This window comes from Mus musculus, chromosome 18 (assembly GCF_000001635.26).
Source record: "Mus musculus strain C57BL/6J chromosome 18, GRCm38.p6 C57BL/6J".
In the NCBI taxonomy this organism is placed as follows: domain Eukaryota; kingdom Metazoa; phylum Chordata; class Mammalia; order Rodentia; family Muridae; genus Mus; species Mus musculus.
In genome coordinates this window covers 34,055,854-34,070,998 of record NC_000084.6, presented here as the reverse complement: position 1 = coordinate 34,070,998, position 15,145 = coordinate 34,055,854, and positions in this window count along the sequence as shown.

Genomic DNA, 15,145 nt, shown 5'->3' with positions numbered 1-15,145 from the left:
AAGAGCAGTCGGGTGGTCTTACCCACTAAGCCATCTCACCAGCCCCTATGCATGTGATTTTTGATAACTCCCATTGAATAGTTTTCTATATGTTTTACTCTCCAGAGGAACACACATACATGTACATATAATCTCTTGGCTTTGCCACCCTTAGTCATCTCTATGAAGGACATTGGTACAGGCCATGCCTCCTGATCATGAAGTCTGGAAGTCAGACAGTAATCTCACTCAGGTTTGAGTGTGAGAGTCTCACAACTGCAGTTTTCTTATTGCTCTGAGTTTGTGCTAAGTCAGGAAGGAGGTGCGAATGCTGCCTGGCACCTCTGCTTATTTTTAACAGAACAGAATTTAATTAAATCTAATTCATGCTCTGGATTTATTCTTTTGAAGCTTTCATGGTTGCAGGTTCATGGCAGACAATCTCTTCACTGTATTTTGAAGATTTGATTTATCCAAATGTCAGGGAGTGGGTGGAAGTTTGGGAGGAAGCAACATCTGGTTCAGTTGCTGCTTTAAATGCGTGTTTATTTAACAAATACTCAGAGTGGCTGCTATCGTGCTGGGCACTGTTCCAAGTGCTTCACAAACATCAATTAAGTTAGCATTTATAGCAATCTGGGCCAACTTATTTAGGAGTCCACAAAAAGTTTTAATTCTCTTTCAGAAATCACAAGAAAAATAATTGAATGTAATTATCATAATAGATAAGCAATCATGGTTCCAGCCAGATTGTGTCTTTGTACGAATGCAGTTATAAAGGACAATTTGAAATATTTTATGGAGAAAGAGACTGGCAAAGGCCAGAGTATCTAGGGCTCATGCCTGTTTGTAACACAGAAACTCTACTGGGATCTTTACTTTATGGAGGAGAAAACGGAAACACGGGTAAGCAACTTGGTGAATTTCACACAACTAGAGATCGCCAGAGCTGGACTCAAGTCTAGGCAGTCTGTTCCCACTGCTCTCAGAATACCTCGCTGCTCTACAAGAATATGCTCATAATAGTGTGTGTGTGTGTGTGTGTGAGAGAGAGAGAGAGAGAGAGTATGTGTGTGAGGGTGTGTGAATGGTGAATGTGAGTGTGTTTGTGTATGTGTGTGTGTGTAAGAGAGAGAATGTGTGTGAGTGTGTGTATGTGAATGTGAGTGTGTGAATGGTAAATATGAGTATTGTGTGTTTTTGTGTGTATTTGTATGTGTAAAAGAGTATGTGTGTGACTGTGTGTGAGAGAGAGTATGTGTGAGTGTGTGTATGAATGTGTAAGTGTGGGAGAGTATGTTTGTGTGTGTATGTGAATGTGAGCGTATGTGTGTGTGAATATGAGTGTGAGTGTGTGTGTGTGTGTGAGAGAGTGTATGTGTGTGAGTGTCTGTGTTTTCTAGATAGCTACTCTAATGTCAGAGTAAGACTGTCTTCTTTCCTGCCTTTTGTGTTGCTGCGGCTGCTAATGGCCTAACACAGGCTAGAGTTATCTGGGAAGAAGGAAGCACAAATGAGATTGTTGCCTGTGGGCAAGTCTGTGGGGCATCTTCTTGATTAATGATTGATGTGAGCAGTCCCAGTGCATAGTGGGTAGTGCCATACTCCTGGTAGCACGGTCCTTGATACTGTAAGAAGACAGGTGGGGTGAGTTGTGAAGAGTAAGCCATAGGCAGTGTTCCTCTATAGCTTCGCTTCATCCTGCCTGACTTTTCTCCCTGGTGGAATGGGGACCTGAGGGCTGTAGGGTGAATTAACCCCTTCCTCCCCAAGTTGCTTTTGGTCAGTGTTCTATCACAGCCATAGACACCCTGAGACACTGTCCATGCTTAATATGCATGGCCTTGCCTGATTCTTCAGATTATCCTGAACTAATCTAACGCTTTCATTACAACACAACGTCTCTGTCTATAACTAACCTTCAAGGAGTGGCTTTGTTTGGTTTTAATGTCCCTAACACCGTCCTAAAATTTCTACACCTACAAGCTCACTGAATTTGCACAATGGTTTGAGACAGACTTTATATATAAGGAAGCCAACATTCAATAAGGTTATTTAACTCCTTGCCAAGTTCACCTAGCCATGGTAGCATCACCTTTAGGCACCTTAGCCTCAAAAGCTGACTCTTTCAAGCAGGGCATATGGCAGTGGCTTCATGCTGTGCCATCAGGACGGTCTGGGAAGCTGATTTCTACTCACTGTCCTTAGGATGACATGCTACCTCAAGTTCTGCATAAGCTTTTCACAACGTCTGTCTTTTTCCCCCCTTTGGTCAAACAGCTCACAACTTAGCTGTGGGTTGTTTCCAATATCCAACTTTACTCATCTGATAAATTATTTGCTACTTCCAAACCACTTCAACTGTAAAAAATTTCCACCCTTTTAGAACTGTGTGTCAAATATCATGAATATACTCTGGGTGGTGGGGGCCCCTATTGTTAGTCTTTTTTAATTGTTATCACTTGGCCTTGGGAAGGTAATTTTGTATGCTTTCAGGATTGGTAGATAATTATTTCAAAGCTACAAAGAATGACTTGATACCACAACCGATCAAGAGGCTTCATGGAATTAGCTTGCCTGGGTACTATAGTACCTTCAACAGTGTTTATTGAACGGCATAACCAGGGTTCTCTCAAGGGACAGAACCAAGAGAACAGAGTCAAAGGACATGTATTAGATCGGCTTACATAATGTTATTCTGGGTAATTCAACAATGATTGTACCCTGGAGAGGCTGAGAACCCAGTGCCTGGGGTGTATGAGGCTAGATGCCCCAACAGATTCAAACTGTTGCAGAAATCCAGGAGGGTTTCCAGAGAGCCACTCATCTTCAGTCTTTACTGGAAGTCCAAACAATCTAGGTTCTGACATCAGCAAGGGACAGCATAATAGCAACAGGGCAAATGACCTCACTAGCAGGTCCGCAATGACAATAAGAGAGTGATAAGAGGCCAGGAGCCTGCTGAGCACCAGTTCCCCCTCCAGAGGGCAGTGACTCAGGGAGCATTGGTGGTGTGTATCTGTGTGTGTGTGTGTGTGTCTGTCTGTGTATGTGCGTGCGCTAGTGGCTGGGGGAAGCAGAGGTGGTGATGGTGGAGGAGTGTATGTGTGTGTTGTATGTGTATGGGCAAAACTTGGTTTTGCAAAAGTAAAAGTTGCTTACTGTTAATAATATTTACCTTTCTTGGTTCCTCATTATTCTGGGGCCAGAAGCCAATGACCTTCCGGTGATTAACACCTGTTGCTTAACAGAGCGTGGGGGGACCTAGGTAAAAGATTTATTACTACTCTCCCTTTTCTGGCGAGCTAGCCAGGAGCTCCTCAATGGGCAGGCTTGTTAACTCTTTGTGAATCAGAGAGGAAAGAAGGAAAGAAAAGGAACCACACAGACACACCCGGTGAAGAGGAACATGGCGACGTTCACACATTTGGATGGATAGGGAAGAGTCTCCCAAGCCACCCACTTTATTTTTTCCTCTGGCCTTTTTATACCTTCTTAGACAAAAGTTCTTTAGAAAATTACCTCATAGATAAAATTTACACAAAATAGGGAGTTTCAGAAAGGTATCAATAACAAGTTCAAAGCAACGGTTTTCATGTAGCCTTGTCTTATAGTGCACACCTGTGGCTTTATCTTTGGACTTGAATGTTTTCCTTGACACAATCAGTCCTAAGCCTATTTATCTTTTTACTGTAATTGTGAAAGCTCATTGTATTTTTTATTATGCAGCCTTTACTTACTATTATGAGGAGTGGGCACATTCTATTCTTGATTCTGACTTTATTACATCTTTTTAGCAAAACAACCAAAATCTTCTGTCTTAGTTAGGGTTTTACTGCTGTGTGTGAACAGACACCATGACTACCGCAAGTCTTGTAAGGACAACATTTAATTGGGCCTGGCTTACAGGTTCAGAGGTTCAGTCCATTATCATCAAGGAAGGAGCATGGCAGCCTCTAGGCAGGCATGGTGCAGGAGGAGCTGAGAGTTCTACATCTTCATCTGAAGGCTGCTAAGAGAAGACTGGCTTCCAGGCAGCTAGAACAAAGGTCTTAAAGCCCATGCCCACAGCGACACACCTATTCCAGCAGGACCACACCTCCTATTAGTGCCACTCACTGGGCAGAGCACATACAAACCATCACACACAGACTCTTAAAACTTTCTTCCTAAGATTATTTGAATCAAATCAGGAATTCTATAAAATCATTAATTCATCTAAACAGCATTAATTCATGAAAAATTCATCTTTATGTTGATCTGCAGGAAATCTGACCAATAGGGTGGGGTAATGCCCAGGAATCATGAGACTGTGTAATAGTGACAGGAAAGGCACATCAATTGCAGGGTGCGACCCTGAGATGAAGTCTCTTGAGACCTTGCCTCTCAGAACTCACCCGTGGCTCCAACAGATAGCTATACCAATGGTAGCAATAACAGGGCAGTTAATACTTCATAGAAAAGTAGAGGGGGGCTCATTAAGTCTTTATGAGCGATTCCAGCCCTCCCTTCCCTCCTGCCCCAAACCTGTGATCTTGAGGGTTGGTAGAGTTTATAGGCGGTGGGAGATTAGCTGAAGGCAGAACTTCTTTATGCGGCTTTGGGGAAGTCACGCTGAAGAGGGAGTTTTTGGTTATGCAGCTATTTGGGGTCATCCTCTCCCCTGTAAGCAACCCCCTTTCACTCCTGTTCTGTGAATGAGATGGGTTCACTAAGCAGGGCTTGGATGGAGCAATACTGTGGCCTACTGCCGCTGTCTCACCTAGGGTCATCGATGTTTGCTCACGTCTCCTCAGGAAAATAATCCATTAACTTTGAAAACATTATGCTAGAGGAATGAAACCAGACACCAAAGCCACATACTGTATAACTGTATTCATATGAACTATCCAGCGTGGGCAATTCTGTGGAGATTAGTGGCCAGCAGTATCTGGGAAAGAAAAGACTGGGGCTTGCTTGGATGTGGGTTTTGGGAGAGTTGGACAAGTATTCTAGAACTAGTGCCGTGCAACTACTTTATAATCATGCTACTGACCTTGGAGTTACAGACTGTAAAAGAGTGAATTCTATCATTTGTGAGTAAAGAAGAGACTAGACTGCACTCGGCGTGCCTCAGTGCAAGGAGTTCTGGTCTGTAGAAGTGACCCCGTGAAAAGAAGAATTAAAGGTAGAAGCAAAAAGTGACACGAAATGAGCATCTTCTAGACATCATGCTGAGGACATGGAGTGATTTATCGTATGTGCCCTGCGGGATCTAGAGAGCCTAATAAGGATGGATCATGATATAAATCAAGAAGTGCTGTCCAAAGAGCCATTGGAGGAAAAAAAAAAAGAAAAGGTGGGGCTCAGTGTGGATGGAATGTTGTAAATTACACAAATGATAAAGAACTTATATGCAAAACATATAAAGAACTCTTAAAACTCCAAAAGAAGAAAATACAAACTTCAATTTAAAAACAGACAAAAGATTTGAACACATGCTTTACAAAAGAGGACACAGCTGGTAAATACGCATATGAAAAGTTACAACTTTGTCTCTACTGAAGAAAGGCAGAGCAAAACTGTATCCATGCCATTATAGAGCACTCAGAATGGCTTAAATCAAAAAAGGTCAGCTGTGGTAGGCTGCAAAAAGCCCCAGCACCCAAACAGTTATGTTTTCATCCATGTATTTAACATGCACTGTTATCGTATATGTTAAAAAGAGAGCAAGCAAGCAAGGGTTGGGACAAGTGACAAGTTAACATTGAGATTGGGAAATGAGCTTGACGGAGCCTGAAGCCCTCACAAGTGTGTATGTAAAGGAAAGCCAGGCCGAGTACACGACCCTGTGTGCACATGGGAAACGGAGGTATGGAGCTCGAGGTTATCCGTGGTTGCACAGTGAGCTTGAAGCCAACCTGGGATATATGAGAGAGCCTGTCTCAAACAACCAGAAGAGAGCCTGCGAGATGGCTCAGAGGGTAAAAGCACTTGCTGCTCAGCCTGATGAATGGTGTTCTACACACATACACATACACACACACACACACACACACACAATGTAAAAAATTACAAATGGAGAGAGAGAGAGAGAATACAACATATAACATATGGGATATATGATGTGGGATCAGAGACTTTCATCCTGTGGCCACAGTCAGGAAACACCAGGAGTCTCCAGAGGGGGAGGGCTCACGTATGAAGAGGTTCTTCTCTAGAACCTTCAGAGAGACGATGGTCTCATCTGGACCTTGGTGTTTCTCAAGCACTACTGATTTTCGACTTCAGGACTCCAGATCTGTAAAAGAATACATTGCTGTTATTTTAAGCCAACAAATTTGTCTTAGTTATTGTTGGATGGTAACAAAATACAGAACGAAAGCAACTTAAAGAGGGAGAGGTTTATTTCCACTTCAGTTCAGGGGTACAGTTCACAGTGATGGGGAAGCCATGGGAGGCAGCTGATCACACTGATTCCACATTCCGGAAGTAATGATGCCAACCACAAGCAGGCTGAGCCTGCCTACCTCAATTAACCTATCACAAAGCCCCTCACACGCATGCCCAGAGGCTCCGTTCCTAGGCGAGCTTAGGTTCTGACAAATTGACAACCAATATAAACCACCACGGGGTTTGTGGTGATTTGCTGTAGCATTCTTGATATAACCAAGGGAAAAGATAGTGATAATTTCTTAACAAGTCAAACATGCAGCTGCCCCATGATCCGGCCATCTGATCCCGGGCTTTTACCCCAAAGGAATGAAAGCCTTTGTTTATAAAAAGACTCAAAGGTGAACACTTATGACATCTTATACTGGAGACAATTCAAATGAATATAGAAGCAATGGGTTATTCCTCAGAAATGTGGACTGGTCTCAAAAGGCTTCCGTCGAGGGAAAGCCTCTAGACAAAAGACATACTGTAGAGGTTCACACATTTTGTAACCTGGATAGGGGTGGGGGCTGATTGAATACCCACAGAAGGGTGTGGGACATGGAATAATTTATTTTGCTGGGTCTTTCCTCTGCCGTCCATAGCTCAGTCAAACATCTACAGGTCGTCAGGCTACTTTCTGGCAATTCCCCAATTGTTCCAAGTCCACAAATCATGCTGATGTGTACCCCAAAACATCTACTTTAAAAAGCCAAGAAAGACATGGGATAATTTAGTGGGATAATGCTAGGGGCATGTTCCTGAGACACGCATTCCTCTCTGCATGTGCTCCGGCTCTTCTGTCACAGAGAACTGTGGATTCTGGCTGACACTATTTGCCTGAAGCTCATGAAACCCCTCAGACAGCGAGCTCTGAGCGCTGTGCAGCATCTGCTGTGGCCTGCGAGGGAAGCGCTTGTTAACTTCACAAATGGCATCACTTTGATTTGTAAAGCTTGTTAGCCCCTTTGGCTCTAGGCACTTGTGCAATTAAATTCTTTCCCTTTCCCCTAAAATAAATTAAGTACTTTCTGTAAAAATATATGACATATGCTGTAATTGACTGAGTCAGGTTGAATCAAGCAAGGGCCTGGAAAATAAACTACAGTAAATAGACATTAATTCTTGACTTCCTTGACAAATATCAGTAGTATCCTTATAGGTGTATACTGAAAATTAAGCTTTGTAGCTAGTGACCCTAAATCTTTTGGTTACGTTGAATTGTGTCATTATTGCATGACATAGTCCTGAAGGTAACCATAGATTATCTCCTATTGTATTAAATATTCTGGCCATGGTGGAGGTGGCAGGTTTACTCTGGGTTAATTATGTTTAGATATTACCAAGTCCTGGCAACTGATTGGTGAGCTGCAGGCATCTCATTCTAACTTTTAATCAGCCAAATATTTTCTTAATTTTTTACTTAATATTAAAGTAGTATTACTAACATCAACAAAACACTTTTTAAAAAAGTATTTAGCTGGGCAGTGGTGGTACACACCTTTAATCCCAGTACTCAGGAGGCAGAGGCAGGTGGATCTCTGTGAGTTTGAGGCTAGCCTGGTACAAAGTGAGTTCCTGGACAGCCAGGCTACTCAGAGTAACCCTGTCTTGAAAAGTTTAAAAAAATTTAAATTCTATTTTATGTGCATTAGTGTTTTGCCTGCACATATCTCTGTGCGAAGGTGTCAGATGCCCTGAACCTGGAGTTACAGACATGGAGTTGTGTGCTGCCATGTGGTTGCTGGAATGGAATCCAGAGCGTCTGGAAGAATAGCCAGTGCTCTGAACTGCTGAGCCATCTTTCCAACAAAGTACTTTTTAAAAAGTATGTTTTCTTTTTCTTTAAACTTATGTCTCAGCTACTTTGTTTTCTTATTTATTTATTTATTTATTTATGGATCAGCTGGCAGCAGTAAGAGCAAGTGAGCCACTAGGCTTGGCTTGAGCTTCTGAGACCTCAAAGCCTGTCCCTCAGTGGCATACTTCTTCCAACAAGACCACACCTACTCCAACAAGGCCACACCTATTCCAACAAGGCCACACCTACTCCAACAAGACCACACCTACTCCAACAAAACCACACCTACTCCAACAAGGCCACACCTATTCCAACAAGGCCACACCTACTCCAACAAGACCACACCCACTCCAACAAAACCACACCTACTCCAACAAGGTCACACCTACTCCAACAAGACCACACCTACTCCAACAAGACCACACCTACTCCAACAAGGCCACGCCTACTCCAACAAGGCCACACCTACTCCAACAAGGCCACACTTCCAGTGATACCGTTACTCCCTATGAGTTTATGGGGGCCATTTTCACTCAAACCACTACAAAAGGCCAACCTTCTTTTAATATGGATTTTACAACTTAATTCATCTCTTTTTTTTTTTTTTAAAGATTTATTTATTTATTTATTTATTTATTTATTTATTTATTATATGTAAGTACACTGTAGCTGTCTTCAGACACTCCAGAAGAGGGCGTCAGATCTCGTTACGGATGGTTGTGAGCCACCATGTGGTTGCTGGGATTTGAACTTCGGACCTTTGGAAGAGCAGTCGGGTGCTCTTACCCACTGAGCCATCTCACCAGCCCTTAATTCATCTCTTAAGGCATTGACTGTAACCTCATCACTTGCTTGGCTAGAAAATAAAAGTCTGAACTCTTTGTCTTTCCTGAAATAAGATCTGGTGATGAAAAATATAATATATATTGTAATATATATTTATATATTTTTGAATGACCCGAGTTTAACTCAGGCTCTACTATTTACTAAGTATATAATCTTGGGTATAGTATATCATTTTTCTGAGCCCTGGCAGCCTCCTCTGTAAAATACTAATGGCCAGCACTTGCCTCAGTGAAGTAAATAACTCAATATATCTGAAGTTATTACCAAATACTCAGGTTCTCACAGACAAAATAGTGTCACTATTGTCCTCATAGTGGTCTGGCATAAGTGCCAGACTCTCTTCTCACAGGTCCAGATATTCACTCCTATCATCTTAGAAGTGACTCCCCTCTCTCTGTCCTTTCTCTTCTTCCTCCTTGTTAGCGTTTTACCAATTTAACCCATGTTTTGAAAAGTTGTTTACTAGTATGTATTAAATATCTGTAACTACATACTAATAGATTTCATTATGAGATTTTCATACATGTATATTGTAGTGACATGTTCATACATATATGCATACATATATGTAGAGTATGGTTTCATAGGTATGCCTATAGATCCACAGGGAGGGACTACGTGAGCCCCTCCTTCCAATTCAACTTATTTTTAAAAAGGCTAGTGTATTATTCAGAGTTTTGTAAAGGAACAGAAATAACAGAATGAATGTATGATGGTGTGTGTGTGTGTGTGTGTGTGTGTGTGTGTGTGTGTTAGAGTGGCTTACAGGCTGTTATTCAGGTAGTCCAACAGTGGCTGCCTCTTAATGGAAAGGCCAAGAATCGAGTAGCTGTTTAATCCACAAGACTAGATATCTAAGCAGTCCCATTCAGTGCTGGAGTCCCAGAGGATTCGTAGAGAGCTGGTTTTCAGTCTATGTTAGAATCCTGAAGACATGAGTTGTCAGTGAGAGTTGAGGGCAGGCAGGCCAAACAGCAACAATTTCCTTCTCTGTATCCCTTTCTGATGGTTGCCACCAGAAGGCCTGGCTCAGATTGAGGGTGGGTCTTCCCAGCTCAGATGATCCAATCTAGAAAATCCCTCACAGGCTTTCCAGGATGCTTGGGTCTTAGTGGATTACAGATGTAGTCAGGTTGACAACCAAGACATCACAGCTGGACTTGAAACTGTCTATCATCTCAATCTTCACTGATTTACACTGCTTACTTATGTAATCTATATACGAGTCTGGTGGTTTGAATAGGTTTGACTCCATGGATTGATGTGTTTGAATGCTTGGCCATAGGGAGTGGCACTATTAGGAGGTGTGACCTAATTGGAGGAAGCATGACCTTGTTGAAGGAAGTGTGTGACTGTGTAGGTAGGTTTTGAGATCTCCTGTGCTCAGGTTCTGACCAGAGCTGAACAGAGCCTCCTCCTGGTTGCCTGCAGAAGTCCAGTCTCCTCTTGGCTGCCTTTGGATTGAGTTGTAGAACTCTCAGCAACTTCAGCCCCATGCCTGCCTGCGTGCTGCCATGTTTCCTGCCATGATGAAAATGGACTAAACCTCTGGAACTGTAACCCAGCCCCAATTAAATGTTTTCTTTATATGAGTTTCCTCGGTCACGATATCTCTTCATATTAATAAAACCCAAACTAAGACAATGATAGATTTTTTAAAAATAAGTTCATTTCTACATTCTTTCCAATTATGTAGAACTAGCCTATATTATATATAAAATAAATGTAAGCAGAGTTTGAGCATCAGTGAGAAGTAGAGATCCTGAGAGCTTTGAAATACAACTAACTGACAATGCAGTCCTCGGATCTTTCACATCCTAGGCTTGGAACTGAAGAAGCAGGTCGAACTCCAAACTTCTAACCACACACAGACAAAGCGACCCCAACAAGTTCATATCCAAAGGAATCTTTATCTGTGCAGGATCAAAATGAAACAAAAACTTGTCAAGAGAGAACACTTACACAGTAACAAACAGTGTGGAAATGCAGCGGCTTCGCACTACCTGTGCCAGCAAATGCCAAGTGGGAAGTTTAGGCTTCTGCATTTGTGGGGCTCAATGAGACATTTAACACTTCACTGTGGGCTGTCACCTCTCCCTCTCTTCCTGAAATAACGTTTCAGAAGAGGCTGAAAGAGAGCCAGGGATTTCACCAGTGCCCTGTAGTAACAAGGCCACTCTAGTTACAGTCAACACATGGATGTAAGACATAGCATGATTACCTAGGAAACATGTATATAGTCTATGTATATAGCATGCTGTGGATTGAAAGTGAGAGGTATCTGTCTCCATATTAACATACAAGATGACAGTGTTCCTGACAAAATGCCAGCTTTTTTTTTTTTTTGGTAGATGTGGACAAAATTATTTCATTTGTTTTGAGAGGCACAGGAAGTAAAATAGCTTTAAAAAGAAAGTTAATGTAATAGGATCAATAAGTCACTCAATTTCAACTTTTGCATCATGATAGTAATGATCTGTGTAGTATTGGAGAAGAGACACACACAGACCAGTGGAGCAGAATGACAAACCTAGTCAAGCATGCAAAGAGGTGACCATTCTTTGCATCTTCGACAAGTAAGAGTTTAATTTAATGGAGGAGATAATGTTCAACACATGGGGTTGGGGCAGGCAGACATAGAGGGAAGGAAAGAGAGACAGAGAGTATTAACACAAATCTTGTGCCTTCTGTTGAAAAGAAGTTCAAAGTGGATCAAGACTTAACCATAAAGTGTGTAACTATGAGAGGAGAAAACCAGGAGGAGCCCTTTGATAACGAAGACTTAGCAAAAAGCCTTAGGCTCAACATCAGAAAGCGTGGTCAATAAAACAAGCTAATAGATTAGACTTCACCAAAATGAAAATTTGACTACGTGAAAACCTCTGCTGAGAAGAAGCCACGCTACAATCTGAGAGGAAGCGTTTACAAGCCATGCATCCGAACAGGGAGCTGCTGTCTGGGGTGCAGGGAGACTCTTAGATCACAAAGGTAGAGGAGCCAACCATGCACTAGAGCATTAGCAAAGACCACAGAGGGGATTGCCTTAGAGAAAATCTACAAGTGGCAAGGAAGCACAGAAACCAATGCCCAACACCATGAACATGGAAATGCAAATTACACCCACAGTGAATGGTTGCTAGGCGATGAGGGAGAGAGGGATGAATAAAGAGAATACAGAGGGTTTTTATTTTAAGGAATTTTTTTTTTCGTTTTTTTCTCTGTATAGCCCTGGCTGTCCTGGAACTCACTCTGTAGACCAGGCTGGTCTCGAACTCACTTGCTTCCCAAGTGATGAGATTAAAGGTGTGCACCACCACTGCCCGGCAGAAATGTTTTTAAAAAAAGCAATTTTAGGTCTACAGAAAATTGAGAGGAGTGTTGGGATACCTCACATCCATGCTGCCCTTCCAAATGCATAGCCTCTCCTACATCAGCATTTCCCCACAAAAGACTTTCAGACAGTAACGCCACTCCGGATGCTACTGCAATGGTACGTGCCTACTATCACACTTGTCCATCCCATGGGGTGCAAGACACTGACAGTGAGCCCTAAACCTTAGACTGGCTGGCCACAACCTGTAGGTTCATTAATTAGAACATGTCTGTCATTTAGGGGGTGTAAGGGAAGTCCATGTACCATCTGTATATTTTTCTGTGAAAAGAAAATGATTCTAAAATGTTACTAAAAAATTAAGTATCACCATACATTCTATTAAAATGATCTATGAAAACACAATAGCAACAGTAACTATTAAAACAAAGTAGCAACACCAGGGAGGGTGTGAGAAAACGTTCACTTGTGTATTGTTGGTAGGAATGTATCTTAGTTACTTTTCTATTGCTGTGACAAGACACCAAGACCCAGCCAATTTATAAAAGAAAGCATTTAACCTAGGGCTCATGGTTCCAGAGGGTTAGAGCCCATGACTATCATGGTTGCTATTGTGGCAGCATGCAGGCGCAGGTATGGCACTGGAGCAGTAGCTGAGAGCTCACATCTCAGAACAACAATCACAAGGCAGAGGGAAAGAGAAAGGGGGAGAAAAGGAGAGAGGGAGAGAGACACTAACTGGGAATGATGTGGGCTTTTGAAGCCTCTAAGTTCACCCCCAGTAACACACCTCCTCTAACAAGGCCACACCTCCTCCAGCAAGGCCACACCTCCTGATCCTTTCCAAACTATTCTACCAACTGGGAACAAACATTCATATATATGAGTCTAAGAGGGGAAAATCTCATTCAAGCCACTATAGAATGTAAAACAGTGCATGAGCCCTGGAAAATAGTTTGGCAGTTTCTCATGACACCTAAATCATAACCAGCTCAGAAATCAAGCTCTTAGGCATTTATCACAGGTGGATGAAAAGCATGTGCACATAAAACCACTTATATATGAGACATATATACCATATACAATTCATATAGAAAATACACATAGATGTCATATACAACATATATAGATGTTTTATGTATGTATAACAGCTGTGCTGTACAATAAGGGTGAAAATAACCCAAGTGTCCTTGAGTAGCTAGAGAACTAAATAAACTGTGATGCAGAAACTCCATAAAATACCACTCAGCAGTATTCACACAATCTAGGTGGCTACAGAGAGCTGTGCTCAGTGAAGAACGACAATCAAGAGGTTGCCTGGCAGAATTCCATTGAAATGACCTATTTATGCACATGCAGCAAAGATTATTTAAGACTGTATTAGGCTACATTGGAGGAGGAAAGAGGGTCTATAGAAGGGCAGCCTCAGGATCCTCACGCTGATGGAAACCACAGACATTTCTAGATTTTAATTGGATCAATGTCGATATTCTGGACTTTTAATTTTTTAAAATAATTTATTTATTTTTATTTTATGTGCATTGGTGTTTTGACTCCATGTATGTCTGTGTGTTGGATGCCTAAGAACAGGAGTTACGGACAGTTGTGAATTGCTGTGGGCCTGAGTACCAGAGATTTTCCATGAAAATCTCTGACCAGCCTGCTGTGAGAGTTCCTGAGAAGTTAGGGAATGCAGGCAAGGAGGGGAAGTTGCTTTCCTACTTCTGCTGCACCGGGCGGCTCCACCTCTGTCTCTGCTGGGTCATAATTCCGCGCCACCCTGCACTGAGTTGGGTCGGAATGGGCTGATGAGAAGCCGACTAGCCAGTGAGGAGTGGGGCAAAGCCTCAGGCAGCGCTTTGCTTCGAGAGAGCAGATAGATCTCTTACCAAGTGTTACAGCTTAGGACAAAAGTCTCGGGCACCTTTTATTCCCTGGATAGGACTTATATACAGTTTTGGGGACGATTCAGGCTTTGACAGGTACTTCTCATTGGCTTCGACGGAGAGTTTGGGGAAACCTTATTTGCATGTGGGAGGGCTTGGTGCAGCTACTACATGATTGATGCTGCATACCTCTCTTCAGGGAGGCTGTAGCTGCGTGACAGGCGCCAGGTGCCCAGGAGGTGTGGCAGAACTCCTGCAGTCCTATGCAGGTGGAAATCACCTCCCACCACTCCACAAATTGCCATGTGGGTGCTGAGAATTGAGCCCAGGTCCTCTGGAAGAACAACTAATGCTCTTACTCTCTGAGCCATCTCTCCAGCCCTGATGTTTTCTTTTTATGGTTTGACAGTTTTGCATTTGACATAAGTGTTGGCTATCTTTATCCCCTCGTCTCCTAATTCTTCCAGTGATCCCTTCTTCTCAAGAAGTTACTCCTCTTCCTTTGTGACTCCTTGTTATGTGTGACCTACTGCATTTGATTAGAATTCCCTGTGTGTGTGTGTGTGTGTGTGTGTGTTTGTGTGTGTGTTTGTGGCTATTAATTGGAGCAGGGCAATTTATCAGCAGCCAGGGCTCTGAGCAACATGATACTCCCTTCCCAAGCAATGCTTAGTGCCAGCATTTCCTGGGAGAGACCTCACTGCCCCTCCTCCATCCAATCTTGTGCAGGTCACTGTACCTGAAGTGAATTCACAAGAACAATGGTCATCTTCCACCCAGAAGACTTTGAGCTGTGCATCTCCCATCCTCCAGCTCCTACATCCCTCCTACCCACTCTGTGATGCTCCCTGGGCCTTGGAGGAGATGATACAGCTTGTTCCATTTAGG